Source organism: Aedes aegypti, chromosome 1, assembly GCF_002204515.2.
Source record: "Aedes aegypti strain LVP_AGWG chromosome 1, AaegL5.0 Primary Assembly, whole genome shotgun sequence".
Lineage (NCBI taxonomy): Eukaryota > Metazoa > Arthropoda > Insecta > Diptera > Culicidae > Aedes > Aedes aegypti.
Genome location: NC_035107.1, coordinates 282,567,382 through 282,595,100, shown reverse-complemented (window position 1 = coordinate 282,595,100; position 27,719 = coordinate 282,567,382). Strand labels below are relative to the sequence as shown.

General features: G+C 39.1%; 1 protein-coding gene across 5 annotated transcripts in view; it reads right to left on the bottom strand.

Annotated features, from left to right (window-relative positions):
- The window catches only part of LOC5572161 (elongation of very long chain fatty acids protein AAEL008004), a 133,684-nt gene that overhangs the window by 57,648 nt on the left and 48,317 nt on the right, over positions 1–27,719 (bottom strand). Inside the window, exon 1 of one of the 5 annotated variants that reach the window (XM_021837995.1) lies at positions 26,135–26,265. The exons of 2 other annotated variants lie outside the window; for them this stretch is intronic. The gene's annotated coding sequence lies outside the window, so the exon portion shown is untranslated. Of the gene's footprint in view, positions 1–25,011; positions 25,937–26,134; positions 26,266–27,719 lie in introns of those variants that run through there. 2 more of the 5 variants (XM_001660189.2, XM_021837996.1) reach the window with 2 other exon arrangements.

The following is a 27,719-nucleotide window of genomic DNA, read 5'->3' as shown; positions in this document are numbered from 1 at the left end:
TGTACGAGAGTCTATGTCGACGCTTACAGTGACGAACTGTTCATATTTTGTTCAATCAATTTAATAAAACGAACTCACCAAATTGATCATCCGTCCTTGATTGAGCTTTAATCAGCATACCAATTTCACAAAAGAAAAATATCACTACGGCGACGCGAAAACCTGAACTCGATTGCACTCAGAACGCATGCAAACTGTACTCCCGAATATTTGAAGTTTGTCTTCGATGCATCTCAACATTTTGCTTGGGCTTTACGAAGCACTGCCCAGCAGAACTCGTACAGAATAAATCGTTTTATTTCTGCTATATACACTATGTTTTCTAAAAGTGCAACAGCCGTTTTACCAATCGAATCTTCCTACACATTCTTTTTTTTCTCGTAATTTTTAAATTTCTTATTGCTTATCATTGACAGAAATAAATGGTATGTCTTTTGGGCGGAAATAAACAGACCCCGATTTTTCTAAGATTTTTTCAAGACGACATACGACGACATTGAAAACTTTTGTCGTCGTAAGTGAAAAAATATGCCTCTTATCTTCAAGATTTTCATAAAATAGTACGCGATCTTGAATGAGATCTACTTTTTTTGCAAAGCTGGAAGGAAAACTTGATTTGGAAATACTGACCAAGATTGGCGACATCCTTTCTTCACTTCAATCTAAGAGCCTAGGTCTGCATCGATTCTGTCCAACTTTTTTGATTCGCGGGCTCAAATCCCAAAAACACACAGACATGAAATCTAACAAAAGTTATTAAATGTAGTATTTTTCTAGAAATCACAAAAAAAAAGTTGCTGCCAAGCATCGTGCTGGATATTGTGAGAATGTTTTCGGTATTCTTCAGAACCTTGCCTATGATTTGTCGAAATTCTACCTTTGAATCTTTGATGATGCTGTTCAAGATTTTTAAAGAATGCTGTTCATGACCCCTTTAGGAAGATTCTATTAAAATCTATTTCATTATAAGATTCCGTGAGAATCTTTCTCAGGATTATAATAAAACTATGCCCAGATGCCATCGAGTTTATTGGTAATCTTGACCAGGAGTCTGTGAAAACCTGCTGAGATTTTATCAGAATCTTCTGCCCAAGTTATCCTTAAATCATATCCAGATTTATTTGGGAATTCTGCCCATAGTTTTGTGAGTAGTCTGTCATTTTCTTGTCGCAATTCTTTCAAATAGTCTGCGAGAAGATTTTCTAATTATTCAATGAGATTGTATTTGAATACTGAGATTTTTCACAAAGACTTTTGTTCCGCCTACAGATTTACAGGCATACAGATTTGCCTACCAAAATGGTAAAAAAAAGTCATGGAAAATAAATTGCTTCTATAACCCTAATAAGATTATTTTATTAGATAAACAATTTTACATTACAAATACGAAATCAACAATTTTAAGTTAAATCTGTGTAGTATATTTTTTGTCATTATTCATACTCCAAAAGTGCTCAAATGTAGCTGCAAAACAAGATTTTTTTCAAAGAAGGCTACAGGTGAAAGTCAAAATCCTCTTTTACCGTAAAATCGGGCGTAATTGATCAAAAGGGAGAAATTGATCATCGTATCACACGATTTTATTTATTCGTAATGGAGCACAAATATCAATGTAAGCTGCAGTAAATGAACGTTGCTTGTCGTAACTATTGTCGAACTGTGTGTTGTGAAGTTTTTTGCGTTAAAGAATGTTTATTACTATGAAAATAACGTGAAATTTCAAAATCATGCACGATACTGTATTGACAAACCATGAACTTCTATTTATGAGCAAGAATTTGAACATGGTATAAACCTGAAAGTTTGTGAGGGTGCTTAAGATATATCCCTAAACCAGATTTCATCACCAAAACTCGTACCAATTAGCTCATATGGTTGAAATAATTGAATTTCTGTTAGATATCATTGAATTCCTTAGGAAATTGCATACATTTAGGCGTTTTCGGCGTAATTCTTGAAATTTAACTATTCGTTATTTATATAAATATTGCATTGTTAAGAATTTTACAAGCATATTCGGATTCAGGGAGCTCAAATTTATCATATAGAGTTGTTTTGTAAACTAACAATAATGGCATTGACCAGTGATCAATTTCACCCCGAAATGAGATTCTCTGATTTTTTATTTTGGAGGAATTTGTTAGTACTAAAATGACATTTGTTAGAAAATTTCGGTACATACGTCGATGAGGCTCACCTTCGTACTTGTTTTCCTGCATTTAGTTGATTGGCATTGTTAACATTATAGAAAACAGACTAGAAAAACCGTGAAAAATGATCAATTTCACCCGAAATTACGGTATGTCAAAGATAAGCAATTAGGGCAGTATTTAAAGGCACAAGGTACTCAAATCTACCTTCAGATTCTCTTTATTCCGATATATTAAAAATAATAAAATTTATGTTGAGATTTTAAATAATTCACAATAATCAGTAAACATGAAATGTTAAGCTTTGATATGTTTTAACTCCAAGTTGGTAGAATTGTTGACGGGCCAGATATGAGAAGAATCTTCTCGCGTTGGCCGTACGTTGAGTAGCACTGGTCTAGAGCATCGAATGGATTGCTTATTTCAGTTCAATTTTCAACATTACCCATTCTGTCCTTGAAGAAAGCGAGCATTCCGAAAACACCTTTCCTTCCATTTTGTTACGTTTAGCACGTTTCGAAAAACACTTTCTTATGAGGAAGATGTGAATTTATATTCATGTTCATAGTAAAAACCACATTATGAGACTGATTCCTTCTAGGAGGTTGTTTCTCAAAAGGCAAATCCGATTTAGTCTTTAATTCTAATTCTAGTAATTCCAAGATCTCTTCTTTTTTCATCGCAAAGTTAAACTGAAAAGCAAAACTCTGTGGATCATAACCTTCTCGGCAAATAGTTTTTGATGGAGCATGACGAGCACTACCACAGTCATTAACTGAGAGCTTTTTTTTGCCAAAGTTGCCATTTTCGCATTCGTATATCGTGTGGCAGGTACGACGATACTTTATGCCCAGGGAAGTGGAGGAAATTTCCATTGCGAAAAGACCAGAAATCTAACCCAGACACCTTCAGCATGGCTTTACTTTGTAGCCGCGGACAAGGAAGGCGCTCAGAAGCAGACACATAAAACCGTAAATGCTTAGAATCGGCTTCGAAAGAAATTTCATCATGTCTGTGGAAACATTAGTGTACCAGAGTAGTTTTCGAATTGTTGAAACAATTCCATAATTTCAACTTTTCCTCCAGATAAACCGAACCAAACAAATCATCACAAGTAGATGAAAAATAAAACAATTTAGTACTATACCATTTAATTCCACTAGAGTTTGTATCCTTTGACAGATACGCGTAATTTCGACCTCAACTGTAAGGCCGTCTTCAGTGTCGTGTACTAGATTCGACTCGAGTCGACGGCCTTACAGTTACAGATACAAACTCTAGTGGAATTAAATGGTATAGTACTAGATTCGGTTTTTTTCATCTACTTATAGGTATTCTACTAAACAGCTCGAAGATTTATTAAAATCTTCACACTTTTGATAATCAAATCAGATTAGTTCTATGTACCTTTACAGTATCGAATAGATAGGAAGTCGATGTAGATAATCTAGTCAAAATTATAAAAAAAAACACATAAACAAGAGAATAATTACAGTCTTCGACATCCGCGTCAGTTGAATGTTGAATCCAATCATTTTATACTATCGGAAATTTCCTTAACTGTTTGTTTACCAATAGTTCGATAGCTCCCATCGAATCGCTAATCGTTTTCTGCTGAGCAAACAAAAAAAACAACCTCACCTCTGTTTAACTAGCCAAAGTACGCCGCAGAACATTGCCGCCATTCACAACCTAGCAAAAAGAACTTGACTTTAAGTGCCGAATGACGAAACGGTCTCTTGACCGGCGATGATGATGCTAATCTGCCAATCGATCTGGCCAGCAAAAATTTCAAGATCGGAATCCCGTGCGCAAAAACCAGATATCTCGAAAATAAACTTTCAAGGTGTTCACGTGGTTGAAGACGTCGCAATTAACTCTGAACTACAGCAACGTGTGTTTACCTCTCCGAACTTTGCCAACAAAAGTGATCGTCTAACGATCGACGTAGGAAAAAAAGTTCTCTGCAAACACGGATTTCCAGCAAAATATGATCTTGCAAAGTTTTTGCTCTGCTCGTTTACTTGCTGTGTACTTGCCTTTGAGCAAGCAAATGTTTACAAAAGAACTACAATTGTCGTTGGCGACGACGCCGAGAGGTGCAAATCACCTGCAAACCTCCAACCAACGTGATTGTTCGGTCGGCAAACATCCCGTTCCTACACCATCATCATCCGGCGCTTTTTTGTCATTCTTCCAAAGGCTAAAGTCTAACAGAAGAGCATCGTCGCTCGCTGGGCCAAGATCATCCGATGGATTCCGGTTTCAGGGCTGGTGGCGACTCAGGGTCTTGACAATAGGAACATTTGGGACCTCTTTCCTTAACAAAGAGATCGAAAACAGACCATCTTTACGAGATGTTTAAACCTACGCCAGTTCATCTCGTAACCAACGGGCTTATTTCCTTTCCGAAGGAAGTCGTCACTATGTATAACCTTTAGATCATAAGTGACTATTATCTAGGGGAAGGAATTCGATCCCAGGTGCTCAGTCAGAGAAGTATATGCTCTAACCAATACACCAGACCCGATTAGCTGATGTGAAACCTCAAATGAACTTTTGAAGAATCCATGAAGATTTTGCTTGAGAAAATACTCGATAAATTGTTTGGAAGTACTGCAGGAGACCTCCTTGAATGAAATTTTAGAGGAATTCCTAGGGGAATTTCTGAAGGAGCTTCAAGAGAAATCCCGGGATTAAAGAATTCCTGAAAGAACATTTTATGTTCTGGAGCAACTCATGGGAGTAAATGTGGATGCAGGAATTCATATGAAAATGCCTAAAGATAACTGGAAAAATTATCATAGGATTCTTATAGATCCTCCTAATACAAATCCCTGAGCGACAATCTTCAATAACTCTGAGAAGAACCTTTGTGGTTTTTTTTTTGGAAAAACTCGTGTAGGGCGACTAGGAGAATAGGTGGAAGAATTAAAAAAATATATAGGAAGAAAATCCTGAGATAGTCTCTGGAAAAATTCAGGAGGTACAAGCTTTGAAGTACTTAAAGAAAGAGACCTGCTACCAGCCCTGCGTTTCGGATGAGCATTTCCGAGGAACACGTGCTAAATTCGAAGATTTCGACCCAAACATGGAAACTGGTTATGGCTCGATACCGCGGGGATTAGGGCCATTGCCCCTCTACCTGGGTAGCAGGTGATAAAAATATTCTGGGAACATTGAGAATGAGTTATGGCCTGCCTTGATCTGCTAGCTGCGTCACCCTCTCCGGAGATGAAAGATACATTTTGATCGATCTCCAAGAACCAGAACACCCCCTTTTACGACCAGATAGAGTGTTGGTATTGTCGATGTTGTAAATTTATTCCAAATTGGCAGGCGACCACTCGTCTCGAGCGATTTTCGGGCCAAAAACTTGTCACACTGGTTTGCATCGAAGCAGTGGTTTTCGGGACGTACCGTTGGTCGAGGGTTCTCGGTTGAGCTTTCATATTGAGCAAAAAGACGTTAGGAGCACGAGTTCAATGAATGGGATCAAAGTCCACACTCGACATTCGCAACAGCGTGCGAAACCGCATCCAAAGGCTGCATTTGAAATGATCCGTGGCGGTCGTTAGCCTTCGAATATGGTCGAATATCATTTCCGAACGGTACCGAAGATCTCAAACTGACGAGCCAAACCTGTTTGTGCACTAGAAAGTGGGTCCTACATTATAGAACCATAGCTTGTTCACCGGATAAAATGATGATAAAACCGCTGTTAGAGACGAGTCATTTGCTAATTTTATTAGCATCTTCCCACTCCGCCCAGTGATGGGTCCGGGTGTTAATGGGTGCCAAAGCTGTAGCCATGTGGACGACTGGTGAATGGAGCGAACATTTAGGGATTTCTCGTGATTTGATGTGCTCCAGCCAGAATCATCTTAATACCAAGTGGTATAGGTTCAGGGTTTTTATGGTCTTAATACAAGCCTTGTTAGTTGAATAATACGTATGAACATTAGCTTCGTCATCATGACAGCTATCAGTTCAGCGATTACCAGTTGGGATAATGTTTTACTTCTTTATGTCCTTAGTGAATACATAATACACTTATCCGCTCGTCCAGCTTCTGATGGTATTCAGCTGTAACATCGTCTGCTGGGAACCGTTCATTGTGATCTAGGTTTCCCCACAGTTTCGGCTACTTGGATTTCTTGATATAACTGCCAAGAGTCAGGCCAGGAATCAGCCAAGAACTTCGTTTGAATTCAGGGTTTCACGAAGGTCACACGTCAGTAAGCAAATTTTGTAGATGTCGAAAAGAAACAACGTTCTTGATTGTAGAGGTCGAACGTTTATTTCAATTTTTTGTTTCATAGTTACAAACGAAATGACAAATATCTTCGCTAATCAAACAATATCTATAGAAGATCATGCAGAAGTTCACTGAACTGTTCAGAAGGATTTTTTTAATTCTTTATTAGTATCATTCCAAACATTACATTCATTTCTTATATCAAGGCGTGTTATTAGACAACACTATCATCCTAATTTGGTAAAACAAATTTAAGATTTTATTAAAATTTTGTTAAGAACATATTACATCTACTCGTTTACCGAAGTGAAATTCCCTGATATTTCCAGGTTTTTCCAGGTCTTGAAAAAAAATTCTAGACCAAAAACAATTCCCCAAAATACATAAATGATCGACGAATAGTTAGTTTTAGATGACCAAAAATATATACCATCAACGTACCAGTATCCGCTCATGTTCCAGTAGCCCACTCACGAGTTCAAAAAGTAAGGTAATTTGAGTAAATGCACAAAAAAATGTCCACAGAATGATTTTATTTGTCCATTTGAATTGTATAGCGGCTAGTTTTCAAATCTACGTTGTGTAAACTTATCATTTTTCAGTGTGAGCGGGCTACTGAAACATGAGCAGAAACTGGTGCACTGATGGTATTCAAAGAAATAATGTAACGATAAATTTGAAAGTATTGTTCCTTTCTAAAAACTATCTGTTTTGTTCTAAAAGTTTAAGCAACACAGGAAAAACCATTCGAAAAAAAAGATGATTTTTACTTAATTTCCACAAAACACAAGAATGTTTATCAACTGATCTGAAAATGCTATTAATCATCAAATTCAGATATTCCCCAGTCTATTCGATCTTAAGGAAAAAATAATCTTTCGTTCAAAATGAAATTAAGATAATAAATCTTCGAGCTGTTTAGTAAAATACCTATAATTAGATGAAAACCAGAATTTAGTACTTGTTTTTAATTATGAATCGTGGTTTACGGCCAATCAGCCGAGTGGAAGTTTAACAACTACCGAAAAGCTAAACATTACATATAATTTGCAATTGGATTAGATGGACAAATTGATGTGAAGATTTGCGAAAAAGTTACACGTCTTCTCAGTGAGAATCAAACTCACGACTCCCCGATCTCTAGTTGGGGCGCGTTACCACTACGCCATGAGAGGACTCATGAACGCAGAAGTTAACCTGAATTCGATTTCAGCTCAATAATCACGTGGTCCTTTTTCGCAAAGTGCACCTCTTTCGGAAGAATTAGATGCCCATCCAAACACAACGCTTTCTATTTATATCCCATGCCTAGCCCGAGAGCGCATTGTTTTTTAGGTATAGGAATAGCACACTACAGTCGTGAGTTCGATTCTCACTGAGAAGACGTGTAACTTTTTGTCAATTTGTCCATCTGATCCAATTGCAAATTGTATGTGACGTTTAGCTTTTCGGTAGTTGTTAAACTTCCACTCGGCTGGTTGGCCGTAAACCACGATTCATAATTAAAAACAAGTATTTATCGAGCAACGGACTCATGTTCCGTAACCGGTCGTTTGAGAATGTCGCGACCCATTGGAAGCCCACACAATAGAAACCTCAGCCAGCGCAGTTGCTGGCTAGTGGGTAGTGGTGTGGAATCTTGAATAAGGTTTTGAATAAGCCATAGAGATTTGGAAATTTTAATTAATTTTTTTAGAGAAATCTTTGAACCGCAGCAATAATATTTTGATGAAACGTTGAAGAAATGCAGTGAGAAAATTCTGGGGAAACTTAATGAGGAATCCCAGGTCAAATTTACCGAGGAATATTTGGAAAAGTTTATAATAGATTTCATCGAACAATGTCTGAATGATTTTTGGAGCGATTCGTGAGAGTAATCGTGAATAAATGTGCCTAAATGAAAAATAGTCATAGGAATTATTGGAAAAATGTTGGGAACGATTTTTTTTAAACTCTGGAATAAAAAAGAGAACCTGCAGGATCTGTGGAAAATATTCTAAAGTAACTATCTAAATAAGGAATAAACAGGAAATATTGGTGAAAAATTCCGTGGAAAAACATCTGGAGGAAATCCTGGGAAAATCATTGTGAAAATTACTGCAGTTGTTTTTTTCAACTCTGAAATAAACGTTTGTGGAAGCGTTGGATTGCACTAGGATTTGCTGAACCAAGTTCTGAAGAAATTATCTCAGCATCCATTGAAAAATCGTTGGTAGTATTCCTGGAAGTATTCCAGAAGAATTTGGAAGAAAATTTAGAATGTTTACACTTATGCTTCATATGCTCATGAACGACACCCCGAACTTTACTTGCCTTTACCGATTTGGCAATCTTAAGGTCTGTTCGTTGTCAAAACATGTTTTATGCTGAATAATTAAAAAACGTTAAAAGAATCATATATATAAATAAAAGTTTTGATAGCGGCGCAGCCGAAATTTTTTTGATTGAATGCTACCATGTACTACTGCTTCACAATAATTTCCCTGAGTGTAGCCGAAATTCCCTGAGAATTCCAGGTTTTTTCCAGGTTGAATCAAATTCCCTGAGAATTCCAGGTTTTCCAAGTTTTTCCAGGTAGTAGACACCCTGAGTTCAGATTTTTTATAGGTGAATTGATTTCACATGCTTATAAGAGAAAAAAACACGATTTTATTTCACGTAATCATTTCTGAATCGAATCAATGTTTTGGGAAATTGCGATGGAGTGATTGACCGAATTGTTTGTGTGGGTTCAGCTTATAGAAATTTCACAACATTTCTGAACATTTATAGAAAATTGAAAAAAAAAAATATAGATGATTTCGGCAAACCAATGATTCCTCGACCAATTGTATTTTTTTGCAAGAAAATTTTATAAAAAGAATCTAGGCGCAGTTTGTAGTGGTTATCTAAAAAAATTAGACTAACTTCAACATTTTCTGGAGGCAAAACCTGTTCGAGATCAGATAAGTTTCTTGCAAACTTACAGAGGCCTTGCTAGAAAAACATCCTTTCGTTAGAATTTCCGGAGGCATTTTTTCTTGATATAGAGTATCAGAACACCGCTAACGCATGACAGCTCACCATTTTAGCATGCCCAAAAGAACTTGAAACTATTGAAAACCACAGCTATAGGTCCAAAGCCCAGTGGATGGCTATGACCGTGGTCATCATGTAGAGACCAAACGGACAATGCTGTATCGTGTCAGCACCGAGGGGGCAGCCCCTCTACCACGATGTAGGTAGCGCAACCCTGGTTAGGTGGCCTATCAAAGACTCTTCAACAACCAAGAAAGGCAAAAGTAGAGCAAACGGATTAATTTTACGGCAACAGACCCGGCCATGAATAAAGGACAACGATTGGAAATTCGGGCTCCTGGCTTGTTAACTGCGGAATGTGGCTGCTATCCAGGAAATACGCTGGCCAAAAACCGGAGAACGTGAATTCCAAGCGGTAGATCCCATCGCCATTCAAATATCACATCTTCTACAGCGGCGACGATAGAGCAGAATGTGGAGTTGGCTTCATAGTGACTGTGAAGCAGATGAAGCGATTTATTCGGTGGAAACCGGTAAGATTCTTCATTTTACGAGAGCCCACCGGCTGCTGCCCATTACAGAGAAAGAACCCTGCTGAATTCGGCGTACAAAATACTGTCACGCATTCTGATTAACATACAGAGACCGCTTGAGGAGTCTTTCGTCGGCTAATACCAAGCTGGTTTTCGTGAAGGCCGCTCGACAACAGACCAGATGTTTATCTTGCGAATCCTAGATAAATTCCAGGAGCATAACTTGCAGACTCACCATCCGTTTGTTGATTTCAAGGCGGCGTACGATTCAGTGAAAAGAAATGAGCTGTGGCAGATAATGTCTGAACATGGTTTTCCGGTGAAACTAATTAGGCTGATACGTGTAACGGTTGATGGTTCGAAATCAAGTGTTTGGATTGTGACGTTAGTCGGATTGAAGCAGGGATACGCATTTTCGAATTAACTGTTCAACATTGCACTCGAGGTTGCTATTGAAGGAGATCTAGCGGGTAGAGAAACGGCTCTATCATCACACAGTCGCAAATGCTCCTTGGCTTGGCGGACGATATCGACCTTATTGGAATCGATCGTAGGTCAGTGGAGGAGGCCTTCGTGCCTCCAGCGCGAAAAAACAACGAGGATAGACCTGACCATTATTTTTTTCAAAAAGAAGTTCATGGTTGCAGATAAAGAAAAAGGTAGGCTTGGTGGCGTGTGTGCTGACGTAGTGTTTGATGGGGATGTGTTAAAAATTGTTGAAGAATTTGTTACATTTGACACTTGTGATATGTGACAACGACGTTTCCCGCGAAGTTAAACGACAAGTTGCGGCTGCGAATACGGCCTTTTACGGACTACGTAACCAGTTTAGGTCCCGCAACTTGCAAACGGAAATCATATTCGCCCTGTATAATATATGGATTGTAGGGGCCTTCCGGTGGGTCTCTACGGACACGAAGCACGTTGAAAGAGGCAAACCGAAAAGTTTTCCGTGTTTTTGAGCGCAAAGTGCTCTCCGCTGTATATACTTGATGGGAAACTTGAAAATGATGTGTGACGCAGACGCATGAATGAGTTGTATCAAGTGTATGAAGATGTGAATATTATGAGGCGTGTGAAATACGGTAGACTTCAGTGGGCTGGTCACTCAGTGTGAATGCCGGGAGAAAGAATTGCGAAAATAATATTCAGCAGGGAACCAGCAGGGTAGAAGTCGGCGACTTCATGGATGACCACGAATACGCTAACTATACAGAGTGGATGAGGATCTGGTGACCCTAAACTTTCGGGGCAACTGGAGAAGAATCGCCCAATCGAAGATCAAGCTCTACAATAAGTACGGCAATTGCGTGACGCTACGCTATAGCCATCAAGGTATAAGATAGACAAAGTATTAGTAGCGCAAAGTAAAGTAAGAAACACAGATAAAAATTTTAAATTTCAATGTAGCGTAAACAGAAGAGTATAGTAAAAGTCAAACAAATTCGTCTATTGTTACAGCATCACGTTCAATTTTCAACTAAATATGCTTGAATATTACACGATCGTGTAAATTTAATGTGCATTCGATTGAAAAATAAGCTATTTGTCGTTGACATTTCAGTTTATTTTGTTGCTCCTAATATGTGCATGAAAATAAACTGAAATTCACAACATATTTTTAGCTGTAAACTTACAGCAGCATTTATAGACAAACTTCTAAAAAGACTATTTTTGAGTCCTGGAGAAAATACTTGATTCAAAACGAAATTGCTTGAGAAATTTCAGTCAAAATTCTTAGACAATTCTCTACGAAAATCGTGGAGCCTGAAATTCCCAGCATGGCTCACATTCCATTTCAAAGAAACATAATTTCAATATTGTTTGAATGCACAGAATTTGAAATAAGGAACAATGGATCGTCCAGGTGCTCGAAATGTAAACCATATTGTGAATGGGAAACGAATTAATATTGACGCTGTTCTGTAGGAGATTTTTCAAACTTTGAAGAAACAATTTCTGAGTTAAATTCCGAATTTTTAGTAACTTGTCTGAAGTTTCTTTTAAGCTTTATGAATATATGGAAATCCAAGAAATTCACAGGACCCTGTAAGTTACTCAAAGAATTGCGGCAATGCTAGTTTAATATTTTGATAGAATTCTTTGAGCCTTGTAAGAAGTTGACAACATGAATAAAATGAAAGATCGTTCACATTGGATTGCGTTCGTAAAAACACATTGCGAAAGACATCTTCATAGATCATTAAGACTCCGAGATACCCACTCATCAGCATGTATCTTCGTATCTTAAAAGGATTATTTGGGAGCTTAACATAATTTCATAAAAAATCAACTAATTTGAAAAGTTAAACTAATTAAACGGGGCAGTATGGACACCCTAAGGAATTTGCCTATTTTGACTGTGAGGACATGAATATTATACTATTTTTTATGTGCAGTATGCTTTTTAGAGTTCTTGAGCATTTTTTAAACATGGTTGCATAATTGGGAAAAAAATATTTTGTTTCCAAAAATAGGCTGAAAAAAAGCTTATATTTGGTAGTCGCCATCAAGCTAGCGGGGTAAAGTGGACACCCCCATGGGGCAGTATGGACACCCTAATGTTTATAGGATAATTGCCCCACGATCGTTCTCAAAACCTCGAAAAATGAAGTTCATATTCAGGAAACCATAGTGACAGGTCACTGTGCCACTGGAAACATGATTAAAACCAATTTACGACATTTTTCGTAGAGATGCTTTCAATATTGCCTCCAGGTTTGTTTTCATCAAGAATTGACGATTTTCAACTGATTTGTGGTTCCGCTTCATAATCATTGCATTGAATGCTAAATATTTTTGGATAATTTTGTACTTGAAGTTATATTTTTTTCTCTTTGAAGTGTCAGCTCTTAAAGTCAATGTAAAGTACTTAAAGTACCAGAAAAAAAATCTACTATATTTTTGAATATAGCATAAATAATTGAAGATTTAATCAAGAGCTACATTATCGGTCAACTTGCAGTCATTTGCCTTTGAAACCTTATTTGGTGAGGTGTGAATGTTATAATTTTCGAACCAAATAAAAACATGCTCAATTTTTCTTGAGCTTGAGCTTGATTGGTCGCCCGTGGTTGCTACTCCAGTATTGCCAGATCAGCTGCACTTAGACAAGGAACCAACCAGATGACTGCTTGGGACTAACAGACACCCACAGTGTATAAGTGCTGGTGATCTTCATTTTTAGACAACAATGGCGCCTGCCACGTCAGAATGCTGACCAATGTGGGGAAGGGGGAGGAATTGATGATGCATTAAACTGGCTCCCACGATAGACCGTATATACCACTGCATCTACGCCAGTTCATGCGGGTGTGTATGGGTTGGGGGAAAGGTATGGCAGAGAGGTTTGCTCTTTGGTTAGCAGACTGTCTATGTAGCAGGCTTAAGGAAAGGCATGCTATAATGATGAGATAGAGTGGAAGCGTAGGGAAACGGTTTCTTGTCCGTTTCTGGTTCTAGCGTATGAACGGATAGATTGTGAGTGTGATAGATTGTGAGTGGAAGATAGAAAGCAAGTGAAAGGTGCAACTACAAAGTACGAGGAAAGGGACGGGCCTGGAATAGAACCCATGACCTTCTGCATATTAAGCAGAAGCGGTAGCCGTTAGACCACCAACCCCGTCTAATAAAAACATGCTCAATTTTTCTATTTAAAATCAATGTTTTGAACATTTTTTCTGAAATTTTAGTGGATAATTTACTCCTCCGACAGGCAACTGAAATATTGTTTGTATTTAAAGTGTAAAAGTATTCGCTTATGCAAAGATACAGGGGGTGTCCATTCTGCTCCGGGTGTCCATACTGCCCCCGGTACCCCTATGAAGAAAACTATCATTTTCCTGTTTGACCTCTAGAACAAGATGTAGTCTATGAATGTCCCTCGAACGTAAAATAAAATATCTTTGTTTTTTGGAAGTTATCAGTTAAAACGGAATTATGTCTATTCGGACATGAATGTGTTTGAATTCCTCATAGCAGATGTTGTTTTATGTTTTTTTTGGCCAAGCGAATTTTATTCATATGTTCAGGGACATATTTAACCTTATATAGGGCCTTCATTAAAGGCATAGATATTTTTTGTGGTATTTATTTCAGTAGGGTAAAAATCTAAATTAGGGGCCCAGATAGCCGTAGCGGTAAACGCGCAGCTATTCAGCAAGACCAAGCTGAGGGTCGTGGGTTCGAATCCCACCGAGGATCGAGGATCTTTTCGGGTTGGAAATTTTCTCGACTACCAGGGCGCCGTCCACAAATTACGTAACGCTTTAGGGGGAGAGGGGGAGTAGGCTCAACCGTTACGGCTCATACAAAAATTTGAAATTTTTCATACAAAAAGCGTTACGGACGGGGGGAGGGGGTCCGAAAATTGCCACACGATATACAAATGTAAAAATGGTTAATTGGCAAAGAAAATTCTCAGTTAATAGCTGTGGAAGTGCTCATAAGAACACTAAGCTGAGAAGCAGGCTTTGTCCCAATTGGAACGTAACGCCAGAAAGAAGAAGAAGAAGGGTAACAATCTAGTCTTCGCCCTACTCCTGCCCGTTTCAACGAATTACGTTTTAAGCAAAATTGTTCTACACATCAAGGACCTCCTGATAGCTATCTTTTTATGATTGGGATCACATCCCAATTGAAACACCACCAAATTTTAGCATAATTTTAGTTGTCATGAGTTTCTGATCTTTTGGAAAACACCCACATCTTGCTTGATACGGATATTATCAACTATGCGCTCACATACTTTGTACCTGCAAGCAACCGACATCACGCCATTACAAAACCTTCTCAGAAGCAACAACCTTCACGCAAAGTGAGAGCCCCGAAAAAAGGCCGAAAACAGTTTCCGACAAGTTTCAGTTTCGGGTTGGCTTTAAAAAAATCCTCCAGCGAAAAATTTTGACGGCTTAACCAGAGCAAGCTTCTGAAGTCGTCACCAAGACTCAACGCTCAAATCAAAAGTAAATCGGCCCCCGAAACGAACACTTGCAGCGCGGAGAGCGTGCAAGTACCCAGCCAAGCTGATAAACCGGAGGTGATGGGAGCCAAAAGTAACTGCGCAAGTCGTCGAAGACTACATGCCTCTATACAAACATATTTGGCAAGCATCGTGTGCGTCGTCGTCGGGGATGACATAATTGGAATTTTGCCGCGGGGTTTACTTTTTTTTTCGATTACCCACAAAAGACTTGGTGCGAGCAAGTGATGAACCTGAATTACACATACGGATCAGGTTGCCCCTCTCTCTCGATTCGGACGGGGAGTTGTATTGAGCTGTCTCTGTGTGAACGCTCCACCGGAGTCGGTCAAGGGGACTTATGGGGAACAATTAGCGAGTGGTCGAACAGTGGTCGACCCCTTATAATCCTTGTTTTTTTTTTCGAAATGAGCGAAAAAATTCCACTCCATTCACTATGGCCGGACCCATAGGGATCGTGTTGAACTGGTCTCGGAGAATCAAGAGGCCTGTTCGGCAAGTCCGAAACAGCTTGGTCTCGAACCACTCGAACCAGCAGCAGCAGCAGCAACCCAATTCGCTTTCGTATTGCACCGCTGCTGTAGTTGCGATTTCTGCTGCGCATAGCCAAAGACCAAACCGGGCAAGACCCAGACCAAAACGATGACGACAGAGTGCTGTCGTTGCTGATGTGATGTAACTCCTTGGTATGCGAGTCCAGTCAACGAGCTAGTCAGTAAACCAACCAACCGATTGCAATCTGTGTGTGAGCTCATGATTTCATTGTGAGAGCGCGCGTGCTCGGGCGGACCACTAGCCTTCATCGATTGTTGTACCCGGGGGATCAGGGGTTCTCAATTTTGATGTGCTGGTCTATGATGATCTTCAGTTCCGAAAATTTTGAATCGTGCAAACGATGGCTAAGTTGTGAAAATTATCGTTGAATAAATCAGTCTTGCCATTGTTAAACAATGGTATCTAATAACTAACAGTTTCTGTAAGAAGAAAAATCAGTAAAATGATGAAGCTAGTTGTAAAGCTGCAGTGAACTAGAAGTTGTGATCCACTGGATGACTCTTCGATCCAAATTCAAGTAAATAGACAGAGTAATTGAGATGTCATCCTTCACGGACCATCATGCCATCTTAACTCCATCAATGAATCTGGACGTTTTGTACACCTTGTTTCGTCGACTCCTCATTCATCTAAGACGCTATCGCTAATTGGGCGCAGACAGACTGCCGGCTTAGTCAATTACACCGCGCCCCAATCGCCGTACCCAACCTAGGCAACCTACAAACGTTACCGTTAGCCAAGTGAGCGTGATTGTTTTTTTTTTCTTCGCTTCAATTCCATTTCACTTGTGTACTGCTTGAAGCACGAAGGCTACGAAGACTTGGGCAAACGCCAAAAGCCAAGAAATGGGGTATCGAGGTGAAAGAAAACACTACTTCCAATGTTGACTGGATTCGAACCGATCGAGGTTTCAATTTCGGTTTCGTTTTCAAGGGGGAATTGGCCATAATCGCTCATTCCAACCGTTTGCTAGATCTTCTGATATGGATGCATGCGTTGGGGGTTTTTGGTGGGGCTACTTCCGAATTCGTGCACGTAGGCATCGATCGATCGTCCCCTGTTAGGCTTGTGTGTGCTCGCGCATGCTTCCAAACGTTTAAATGGCGGTTCGGCAGTGCTTTGGGGCTGCTAAGGCCATTCCGGTGGTGGAGAAATTTCGTTCGCCTGCATAATTGTGTCGTTGATGGTAAGTGGGTCAGGCGATTGGAAATGCTGCAGTCGATGGATACGGTGACATTGATGACAATTGGTGGATAAGTTTGTCAATGTTGAGCGTCGTGCAAATCAGGCTGTGAGGATTTTTTTAGGTTCGGTTGCTTCTGGGATTTCTTAGGTACCTTCCATAGTCTGCATCTTCAGCTTTGAAGATCGATGTTTTCCTCCAAGACTTTTGTTAAACTATGTATTCTGTGTTTGATTTATTGACGAATGTTTGAAAACCGATGTGACGAATCAAATATAAACCCAATGATATGAAAAAAATGGAGAAAAATCTTTAGACCTCCTTCAATATCTTTTCACTTGTCTTCAGAAAACTCACCTTAATGTAATCTCTCGGCTAGTAGATGAAAATGAAATCTTCCCAAACAAATCTGAATTTTAGCACCAGGTAAACTATTTCTGGATCAAAGGGACATCTTTTTGATGAAAAAAAAATTTAAAAAAAGGTTGTTCTCCTATACTCGCTATTTTTAACATGAATTCATACAAAGCAGCTTCTTAGGAATCCATCAAAAAAATTTCCAACAATTTCGTCAAAAGTTAAACAAAAATCTGCTCAAGAATACATAAAGATCCTGACAATTTCTTCATGCCATGGCTAAAAAATCAGTGTGAATCTACAGAAATCCATTTAAAATCATGTCAGGAGTCTCATAAAGACATTGCCTTAGATTAAGGGCCAATCACTAGTCAAACTAGTGATCTAAAATAACCTTCAGAATCAGCATCAGTATTTCAAGGAATCCGACAAACGGAATTCTTAATGGAAGCCCAGGAGTTCAATAGGTGACCACTTAAATCTTTAAAAAAAATACCAAATACCTTTACGGCTCATCTTTTCGCCATCCTCTATGAAACTGCTGCGATTGTCAAGAAATATCAGCAAAAGATCTACAGAAACCACTAAAACCTTTTTTGAAAACCTCCCCTCAAAAAGCTAAGAAAATTTCACCCACAAATCTGAATAAACTCTTCCCGTGAAACCGCGATAGCTTTTCCCAGAAAAGTTTATGAAGGTCGTACTAATAGGCTGAGAAAGCTTCTACCGAGAAGCTGGAAAAGCTTTAACCAAGAAGCTTAGGAAGCTTTTCCCGAGAAGCTGAGGAAGTTTCTCATGGGAAATCTTTTCCTGAGAAACTAAGAAAGGGTTTCAAGAAAAGCTTAGAAGAAGGCTAAGAAAGCTTCTACCGCCAAGCTAAAAAAGCTTCTCCCGAGATCCTGAGAAAACTTCTCCCGAGGAGATGAGAAAGCTGCTCCTGTGATGCTTCCGAGATGCTAAAAAAGCTTCAACCGAAAAGCTTTGAAAGCTTCCTCTACTTGAAACTGCACAAAGCTTCTTCCAGAAACTACAGAACATCTCCCAGAACACAGTTGGGACAAATCTCTTTTAGAAGTTGGGGATGCTTCATGAGCAGGAAGAGCTTTTTCCTGAAGCTGGGAGAACATTTTCAGTAGCTTTCAGAGGCTGTAGCAACCTTTTTCCAGTGACTGTGAAGGTTTTTTTTTTTTAAGAGTCGCGAAACGCTTCAAAGAGCTTCTTTCAAAAGCCACAAAGAGTTTCTTCCAGTAACTGAAAATGCTTTATCCATAATTTGCAAGTTTGTCTCAGAAGCTGTAGAAGCTTCTTCCAAAAGCTAAAAAAAAACTTCTATCCAGAATCAGGAATAGCTTCCTTTTGGAATTAGCGTACGACCCTATTTCTCGATTCAATCGACTCTTCAATATTCACACTTTGTTTTTCAGAAAACTCTTTCAAAAGCCGCGAAAAAATGCTTCTAAAAGCAAGTTTTATCCGGAAGTTGCGAATGTTCTTCCACAAGATTGAAAATCTTTTTCCAGGAACTACATCCTTATGATACTAAATCATTCTTTCAATAGAGTAACGATTGTTTATTTCGTTCTTAAATACAAGCGCATGGAAGAATGGAACGTATGGAAAATAATGAAAAACGTAAATTACTTGCAATTAGAAAACTGGATCAAAAAAGTAGTGATTAGAAATCAAGTGTAAAGTGAACACATAACTTTTTGTGTTTAAGGACTGTTCATTTTATAAAGTGGACACTTTGTTTATGCTATATCTTTTTTATTTATTGATAAAATCGTAATCGGTTTTCTGTGTATCGTTGACCTATTATTCTAAAATGCTATGAAAATATAAAATCTTTGAAAATGCTTTTGGTTGAAGAGCTAAATAGTTTTTCCAAAAACTCTTAAAAAAAGCTGTCCGTCAAAGTTTAACATTATTTTTCGCAAAACAAAAATCCTTATTTTTATGAACAAATTGTATTTTTGTATCCTTTACTATTCTACTAAAGGTAAAGCTTTAAAAATATCAATTATATTTCACCATTCTATGACATTAGGTAACTTTAGTGATTTACCCATTTATGGCCAAATTTGCTGATACACCTTCCTTTCACTCCCAGCAAAAGAGAAAAGTAAAAAGCGTGTTCAAAACTAGTTTGGATTACTGAGGAAACTATATTAGTATAAACGAAAGCTAAATCGTGAGATTAAACTACAGTCTTAAGTATAAATTTTACTGTTTATGGTAGTTTTACTAAAAAGTCTCATACTTTTAAAATCATGTACGCATATTTATCGATCTACAGCAAATTGTAAACAGTTTTCTCCGAATTTTTCAATTGGTAATCTCAGAATAACATATTATGAAAATAATATGTGGAAAATAAAATCGATTTTATTACAGCAGTGTTGCCAATTTTGATGATTGTCAATGTACTTTGATAGGTCTCCTAAGAATAAAACAATTGTGTTTCTGTTGTGCTTTGAATGTGACGTGGGGACTTACTAAGTAACTCTATGAAGGCGCAAGTTATTTTTCATATTAATACTATATTAGGACTTCCGTCAGGACACAAAAAATTCGACTCATATCAATTCCCATCAAATTTAAAAAAAATTTCTTTAAAAATATACGGGAAAATTGATTTTATTATATCTGTAAAATTGTTGCTCCAAAAATAACTTGATTTTTTCCATCAGGCTTCTGATTGATGATGCTTTCGAAGAACAAGCCTTTTTTGAAAAAAGAAAATATAAATTATCGAATTTTCCAGCCAATTTCATACAATCATTGATTTTGATAACCTCAAAAAATCGACCGATCTAATCGTTGTTCCATATTCGTGTGAAATTTAATTATTTTGGAGAATTTTTATTATCACAACATTGTACAATACTAGTCGAACGATGTGCAAAAAACCGATTGAAATTTCATTGATTAATAAGAAAGATACAGCATGCACAAGGTGTCCTCTTTATAAAATGAACAGTCCTTAGTTCATCCTCCGTGGTGCTTTCTTTGCTCCAGGATTTCGTTTTTACTACCACTGAAAAAGAGCCATCTATTGCCTTTTCAGTTTTAAATATCGCCCTATTGCTACGGAAAGATTCTTACCAGGAGCTGCAGAAACGTCTTCCAGGTTCTGCGGAAAGTATTTTCTAGAAGTTGAAACATGTTTCTTCCAGAAGCTGCGAAAACTTTAGAAGACGGTGGAAAAGCTTTTTCCAGAAGTTGGAATAGCCTTTTTCAGAAGCCTCTCTTTCAAAATCTTCAGTATCTATTCACGAATTATCTTTCTTCAGTGTATCTACACTCAGCACCTGGCTGCAAGATTCCAATATAACTGAACATGAAAACTCTACAAATGTTTCATAATATCGTTACATTTACAGGAAATGTCAAAATTTCATACAGTAAACAGTATTGAAATTTTTTGAGAAGCTGAAAGTGTTTCTCACGAGAAGCCAAAAATGCTTATCCCGAGAAGCTGAAAAAGTTTCCCTGAAATGGTAGAATTATCAGCTTTTTCTTTCTTGAGCAGCTAAGCTTTCTTCCAAGAAGCTGAAAAAGCTTCTCCCTAGAAGCCGAGAACGCTGTTCTTGATGAATTGAGCGCTCCGTCTTGAAAATCTGAGAAACCTTCTCCTGTGGAACTGAGAAAGTTTCTTCCAAGAATCCGAGAAAGCTACTCCCAAAAAAACTAAAACGGCTGCTCCGAATGACTGAGGAAGCGTCTCTCGAGAATTTGAGAGAGCCTCTCCCGGGAAAATGAGGAAGCTTCTCCCGAGAACCTGAGAAAGCTTCTGCCAAAAAAGTGTTTCCCAAAAGCTGTGAAAACTTCTTTCGAAATACTAAGAAGGTTTCTCACAAGATGCTTATAATTTTTTTTCCCCGAAAACTTGAGTTTTTTTTCTGAGAATCTGTGCTTTTCTTGAGCTGATGAAGCTTCTACAATTAACTAAAAAAATATTTTCCAGAGAAGCTGAGGAAACTTGTCCCGAGAAGCTGAGAATGTTTATCCTGAGAAACTGCGAAAGTTTAACTGGAGAAGCTGAGAGAGCTTATATCGAGAATCTTTGAAAACTATTCCTTATGGGTTGAAAAATTCCTCTCAAAGATACGAGAAACCTTCTTCTGTGGAGCTGAGAAAGCTTCTCCGAAAAGCTGAGGAAGCTTATCTCGAGAATTTGAGAAAGCCTCTCCCGGGAAGATGAGAAAGCTTCTCTCGAGAATATGAAAAAGCTTCTGCAAAGAACCTGACAAGTTTCTTCCAAGAAGCTAAGAGTTTTCCTAGATGCTGAGAAAGATTTTTACGAAAAGCTGTAAAAACTTCTTTAGCAATGCTTTTCTTGAGAAGCTGAAAAAGCTCATCTAGAGAAGCATTGAAAGCTATTCCTGATGAGTTAGGAACCACCTCTAAAATGTATGACGAATCTACTTTCCAGAATTTGAGAAAGCCTCTCCCGGGAAGATGAGAAAACTTCTTCCAAGAAGATGAGAAAAGTTCTGCAAAGAACCAGATAAGTTTCTTCCAAGACGCTTAAAATTTATTTTCGAGAGGCTGAGGAAGTTTTTCCCGAAAAGCTGGGAAAACTTGTTACGAAATGCTAAGAAGGTTTCTCCCGAGAATCTGAGAAAGCTGGGTGGAGAACTTCCTCTTAAAGATGTGAGAAACCTTCTCCTGTGGAGCTGAGAAAGCTTCTCCGAAAAGCTGAGGAAGTTTATCTTGAGAATTAAAAAAAAATCCTCTCCCGGGAAAATGTGAAAGCTTCTCTCGACAATCTGAGAAAGCCTCTGCAAAGAACCTGATAAGTTTATCCAAGAAAGCAATGAAAACTTCTTTCGAAATGCTGACAAGGCTTCTCCCAAGATTCTGATAAAGTTTCTTCCGAGAAGTTGGGTAAGTTTTTTTCTGAGAAGCTGAAAAAGCTTCCCTTAAAAAGCTAAGAAATATTCTACTGGAAGCTGGAAAGTTTTTTCTAGAAGCTGCGAATGTTTCTTCCGAGAATCTGAAAAAGTTTATCTCGAGAAGTTGAGAAAGCTTATCCCTCGAAGCTGGAACAGCTTCTCCCAGAAGCTAGAGGAGATTTTACCAGAAGCAGGAGAAGCTACTTCCGAAAGCTGGGCGAACTGCTTCCAGAAGCGAAAAGAGCTGCTGCCGGGAGCTGGAAGAGCTGCTTACAGAAGCTGGGAGAGCTGCTTCCAGAAGCTGGAAGAGCTGCTTCCAGAAGCTGGAAGAGTTTCTTGTATGGTGGAGCTTCTTCCAGAAGCTGGAAGAGCTGCTTCCCGAAGCTGGAAGAGCCACTTCCAGAAGCTAAACGAGCTGCCTTCAGAAGCTGGAAGAGCTGCTTCCAGAAGCTAACAGAGCTGCTTTCAGAACCTGGAACAGCTGCTTCCAGAAGCTGGAAGATCTGCTCTCAGAAGCTGGAAAAGTTGCTTCCACAAGCTGGAAGATCTGCTCTCAGAAGCTGGAAGAGTTTCTTTCAATAGTTGGTGGAACTTCTTCCAGAAGCTGGAAGAGCTGGTTTCAGAAGCTAGAAGAGCTGCCTTCAGAAGCTGGAAGAGCTGCTTCCAGAAGCTAGAAGAGCTGCTTCCAGAAGGTGGAAGGGTTTCTTCCAAAAGTTGGTGAAGCTTCTTTCAGAAGCTGGGAGAGCTGTTTCCAGAAGCTAGAAGTGCTGCCTTCAGTAGCTGGAAGAGCTACACTCAGAAGCTGGAAGAGTTTCTTCTAGAAGTTGGTGGAGCTTCTTTCAGCAGCTGGAAGAGCTGATTCCAGAAGCTGGACAGAAGCTGGAAGAGTTGCTTCCAGAAGCTGGAAGTGCTGCTTCCAGAAGCTGGAAGTGCTGCTTCCAGAAGCCGGGAGAGCTGATCCCAGAAGCTGACATAGTTTCTTCCAAAAGTTTGTGGAGCTTTTTCCAGCAGCTGGAAGAACTGCTTCCAAAAGCTGGAAGAGCTGCATCCAGAAACTGGAAAGCTGCTTCCAGAAACTGGAAGAGCTGCTTCCAGCAACTAGAAAAGCTGCCTTCAGAAGCTGGAAGAGCTGCTCCCAGAAGCTGGAATAATTTTTTTTTTCCAAAAGTTGGCGGAGTTTCTTCCAGCAGCTGGAAGAGCTGCTTCCAGAAGCTGTAAGAGCTGCTTCCAGAAGCTGGAAGAGCTGCATCCAGAAAATGGAAGAGCTGCTTCCAAAAGCTGGAAGAGCTACTTCCAGAAGCTGTAAAAGCTGCTTCCAAAAGCTGGAAGATCTGAGTCCAGAAGCTGGGAGAACTGCTTTTAGAAGCTGGATGCTTTCATAAGTTGGTGGAGCTTTTTCCAAAGCAAGAAGAGCTGTTTCCAGAAGTTGGAAGAGCTGCATGGAGAGTTACAGAAGCTATAAAAGCTGCGTTGAGAGTTGCTTCCAGTTGCAGGGAGAGCTGCTTCCCGAAACTGGAAGAGCAAAATCTGAGACAAATACTTTCAGAACATGGAAGCACTGCTTCCAGAAGCTGATAGAGCTGCTTCCAGAAGCTGGAAGAACTACTTCCAGAAGCCGGAAGAGCTGCTTGCAGTAGCTGGGAGAAATGCTTGCAGAAACTGGAAGAGCTGCTTCCAGCAGCTAGAAGATTTTTTTCCAAAAGTTGGTGGAGCTTGTTCCAGAAACAGGAAGAGCTGCTTCCAGAAACTGGAAAAGCTGCTTCCAGAAGCTGAAACAGTTTCTTCCAAAAGATCATGGAGCTTGTTCCAGATGCTGGGAGAGTTGCTTTCAGAAGTTGGAAGAGCTGCTTCCAGAAGCTGGAAGAGTTTCTTCCAAAAGTTGGTGGAGCTTGTTCCAGAAGCAAGAAAATCTGCTTCCAGAAGCTAGAAAGCGGCTCTAGAAGCTGGAAAGCTGCTTCCAGAAGCTGTAAGAGCTTCTTCCAGAAGCTTGAAGAGCTGCTTCCAGAAGCTGCAATGACTACTTCCAGAAGCTGGAAGAGCTTCTTCTAAAAACTAAAAGACCAGAAGCTGGAGAATTTTTTTTCAGAAGCTTCTAACAGTAGATGGAGGAGCTTTTTTTACAAGCTGGAAAAACTTTTTACAGATGTTTCTTTGAAAGGTATGAAAATTTGCTTTCAAAAGCTCCAAAAAATATTTTTGCGAAGGTTCAGAATAAGCCGCATAATATTTTTTTTCAGTCGAAATTTATGAGAAACTTTTTCATGAAAAAGTTTAAATTAGCTTCTTCGATAAACTTCCAGTAGCTGATAAAAGCTACCTCCAAAAAAATACAAAAGCGACCTCCTGAAGTTGTAAAAGGCCACTTTTATAAGCCTTGAGCATTTTCTTCCAGAAACCATTTCTTTCGAAAGCTTTGAAAGGCTTTTTTTAGTATCTGCAAACAGTTTTTCTAAAAGCAACAAACGATTTTTCTACAAGCAGAAGCTCGTGCAGAAGCTACGGTGAGGTACGAATTTGTCAACTCCTTTTAGAAATTGTGGAAATGCTTCTTTTTGACATGGAAAATCACTAGAAGCAGGAAGATACAAAAAGTTTCAAAAAGTAGTATTGATCGACACAATAGTTATTTTAAATTAAACATTTGAACACATAACTTTCCTTAAATGAGCGGAATCTGGTGCACTGATGGTATTTTGTTTTCATTGATTGTCAAATTGTTCAATTGGTGAAAGAATAATTTTGCACAGCGCTAAAGTTTTATGACTATAAAAAACAATATTCGTTTTACACAATTATTTTACAATATTTGATAAAAGTAACGATACAGAACGACATGCACTAAAAGCATATCACAAATCATCTTATATTCGTAAGTGGTTCATGCCGAACCAAAACAGGATGCTATGCACGTAGAGTTGCATTCAATTAACGCATGACGAGATAAAAAAATTGTGCACACTTCAAAATTTGAAATTTCAGAAAATTGTTCTCAATTAAACAAGATTTAACTAACACTGTCTTGCGTAGCGTAGAATACGCGGATCGATTGTCAAACAACAGTAACTGTTTATCACTTACCAAACTGATCTCCCCTTCTTCTTTCGAATGGATACTATCCCTTTTCCGTGACACTTAGGAAGATGGAGCTGATTCCACGGTCTAAAGAAGCATTAGATGTTCAACAAACATTTTTTTCCTAATCTCAATTGCTGCTAGAGTCGTGGTCATTTCTGAATCTGAATGGAGCCTCCAAACCATGCATAGTTTGGATGGCTTCCTAATCTCAACGAAAATTCGATTGATTCATTATATTCGATACACCCACTTTTAACAACAACGATGTATACAATCAAACATGCCTTTGCTCCTTTTTAGCAAATCAGTAAACGGTTTACCACAGCCGAAGTCAAACAACATCACTTTCGGTTACAGCTGCAACTACGAATTTGTTCACGAGCACTGCACATAATTTTCTCGAACTTTGCCATTTTCGACCTACGTGGGCGGATCGAAAACTTTTTCACAACGGTTTCTCCTATCACGGAGATTTATTCGTCGGTCAAGAATAACATTCGAACTGGATCGTATTCGATCAACTGACGCATTTAACAGTATTACCACAGCTTGGTACAACAAATTTCCCAAAAATATAACCTTCCAATCAAACCTCGGACAACAGGCTCTTCTCAGAATCAATTAACGGTGTACAAAAAAAATCACTTAGCGTAACGCACACGTAATTTGGACACGGACGGCTTTCGACGGCACCACATTATTTCGTCAAATTGTAAATCACTTTTTGCATTTTCCGCTGATCAATTGGCACGTGCCACCTTCAACCGTGCATCGCCAGACACGTAGAGGCTAGAACACCATTTGAATACACTTGGATGTTAGCTTTTCGGTAGTAACGATTGGTAACGATTATCTTCACCATTTTCGTTTTTTTTTCTTTCACGATGACCTTGATTTTAGTGAATTCGTTGCACTGCTGAATCATCTCTGAGCGGTTTCTCTAAGCACAAACCTCAATATCATTGCTCACGATGCGTGTTTTTCCAATACGTACCTGCGAAGAAGATCGGAAAAGAAACATTCATTAGTTTAATGCGTTCAAATACAATACAATGGAATATCCCGTGATGATATGCGAAAGTGAATGATCGGAATTAGGTTTAATCTACTATAATTTCTCAAGCACCTAGAACAGTCGCCGTAACCGAACTTCGGGGGAAAACCCTCCAACCGCGAGAGCTAAAACGTTGTATCGAGTAACGCTGGCCACAACCTGGTAAACACTGCGAACCGCTTTCCCACAACAACAGCAGATCACCCCGAAGATCTTGAACGAAAACTCCAATCACGACTGGTGCGATCCGATCGCGGTAGACTTATGTGCAGCAGCAGCGACAGCAGCAGAAGCAGAAGTACATATCAGCCTGTGCAATGTGCAATTATTGGACTTTGGTCAGTTCGGCGTAAAAGTCTAGAGCGCACGGTGGTCCGGATTGGAAATATCTTGGTTAAAAAATACGCATGTGTAATATTTTACAAGTTTTTTTGAGGAACAAGTTTTAGTATTGCAGATTCTATTATGAAAATAGTCACCATTGTTTTAGTTTTCATAGTACAAGATTAAATAAAACTGTATTTTCATACATTTTGAGAATCTTAACTTAAAAAAATTTTTAGGCAAAGTTAGGATGGTTCTCTTAGAAAAGCTTGTGCTGAAAACCTAATTTACACGAGTTTCGGTGAAGACTTAATAGTTCTGTTGTGTATTTAAAGTTTAAACATGAAGAAAAACAATGATCTTTGAAATTATCACATGGGTTCTTAAATATCTGATATTGAAGATGTTTGTTTTCGGCTTTCAACTTATAACATGTTTGGAAATTGGATTTTTGTCAGCTTTCTACAAAATTGGACCTCTGCGAAGCGGTGGCGCGCACCACAGCCGGCAGGCTACCAAAGATGTTGCATAACTCCAATTCTACTCTCAATTATGTATGTATGATCGCGGCGGTATGGCCAACCGGGCTGTCTGTGCCAACGCCAACGGTATGTACCGCGCGCCAGCGAACGCGCATTCACTCGCAATTGGCACCAGTTTTCTGGAAGTTTCGATGTTTCAATGTTACAAGGCTATCGGCCCCGGTGGACCAATGTGCAAAAATTAAAAAAAAAAACACCACGAATGGACCGAGTGCAAGCTCAAGAACTTTCCAGATCGCCACCGGCAAACCGGATCTTTCTCTAGAACAAGCCCCCCATGTGTGGAAGTGGATCAATTAGTACACAACAGCTTAGGATCGGACGAGGTGGAAGTACAAGGTCTGCCTCTTCCAAGGTAGGGTCTTGCGCAAATCCTGCGGAGTTGAGCAGCGGCAGGGCTGCTGCAATCGCCATATGGGCGTGCGCCCTCGATTCTGGCTTATGAGTAATGGCTCACTTCTAATTGTTGGATGTTTATCTATTACGAGCATACGGGGTGGTGAAGGTCAAGAGTTGCGCGAAGCGAATTTATGCTGTTTTGAAGCATTAGGACCAATCGAGGGGTCCTAAAACCTGAGAGTATCGGATATATCGTCATATCCAGGGGTGGTAGCCACTGTAAGTGGCTTAAGAATAGAATCAAATTCAGGTATTCACCCAAAGTTTCCTTCAGCGAAGATTTCTAAAGGAGCCCATTTGGTGAACTTCCTAAGGAATTTTTCCAAAAATATTGTCAGGATACTTCCAAGAAGTCAATCTGGAATTTTTCTAAGAATAAACCTAGGAATTGT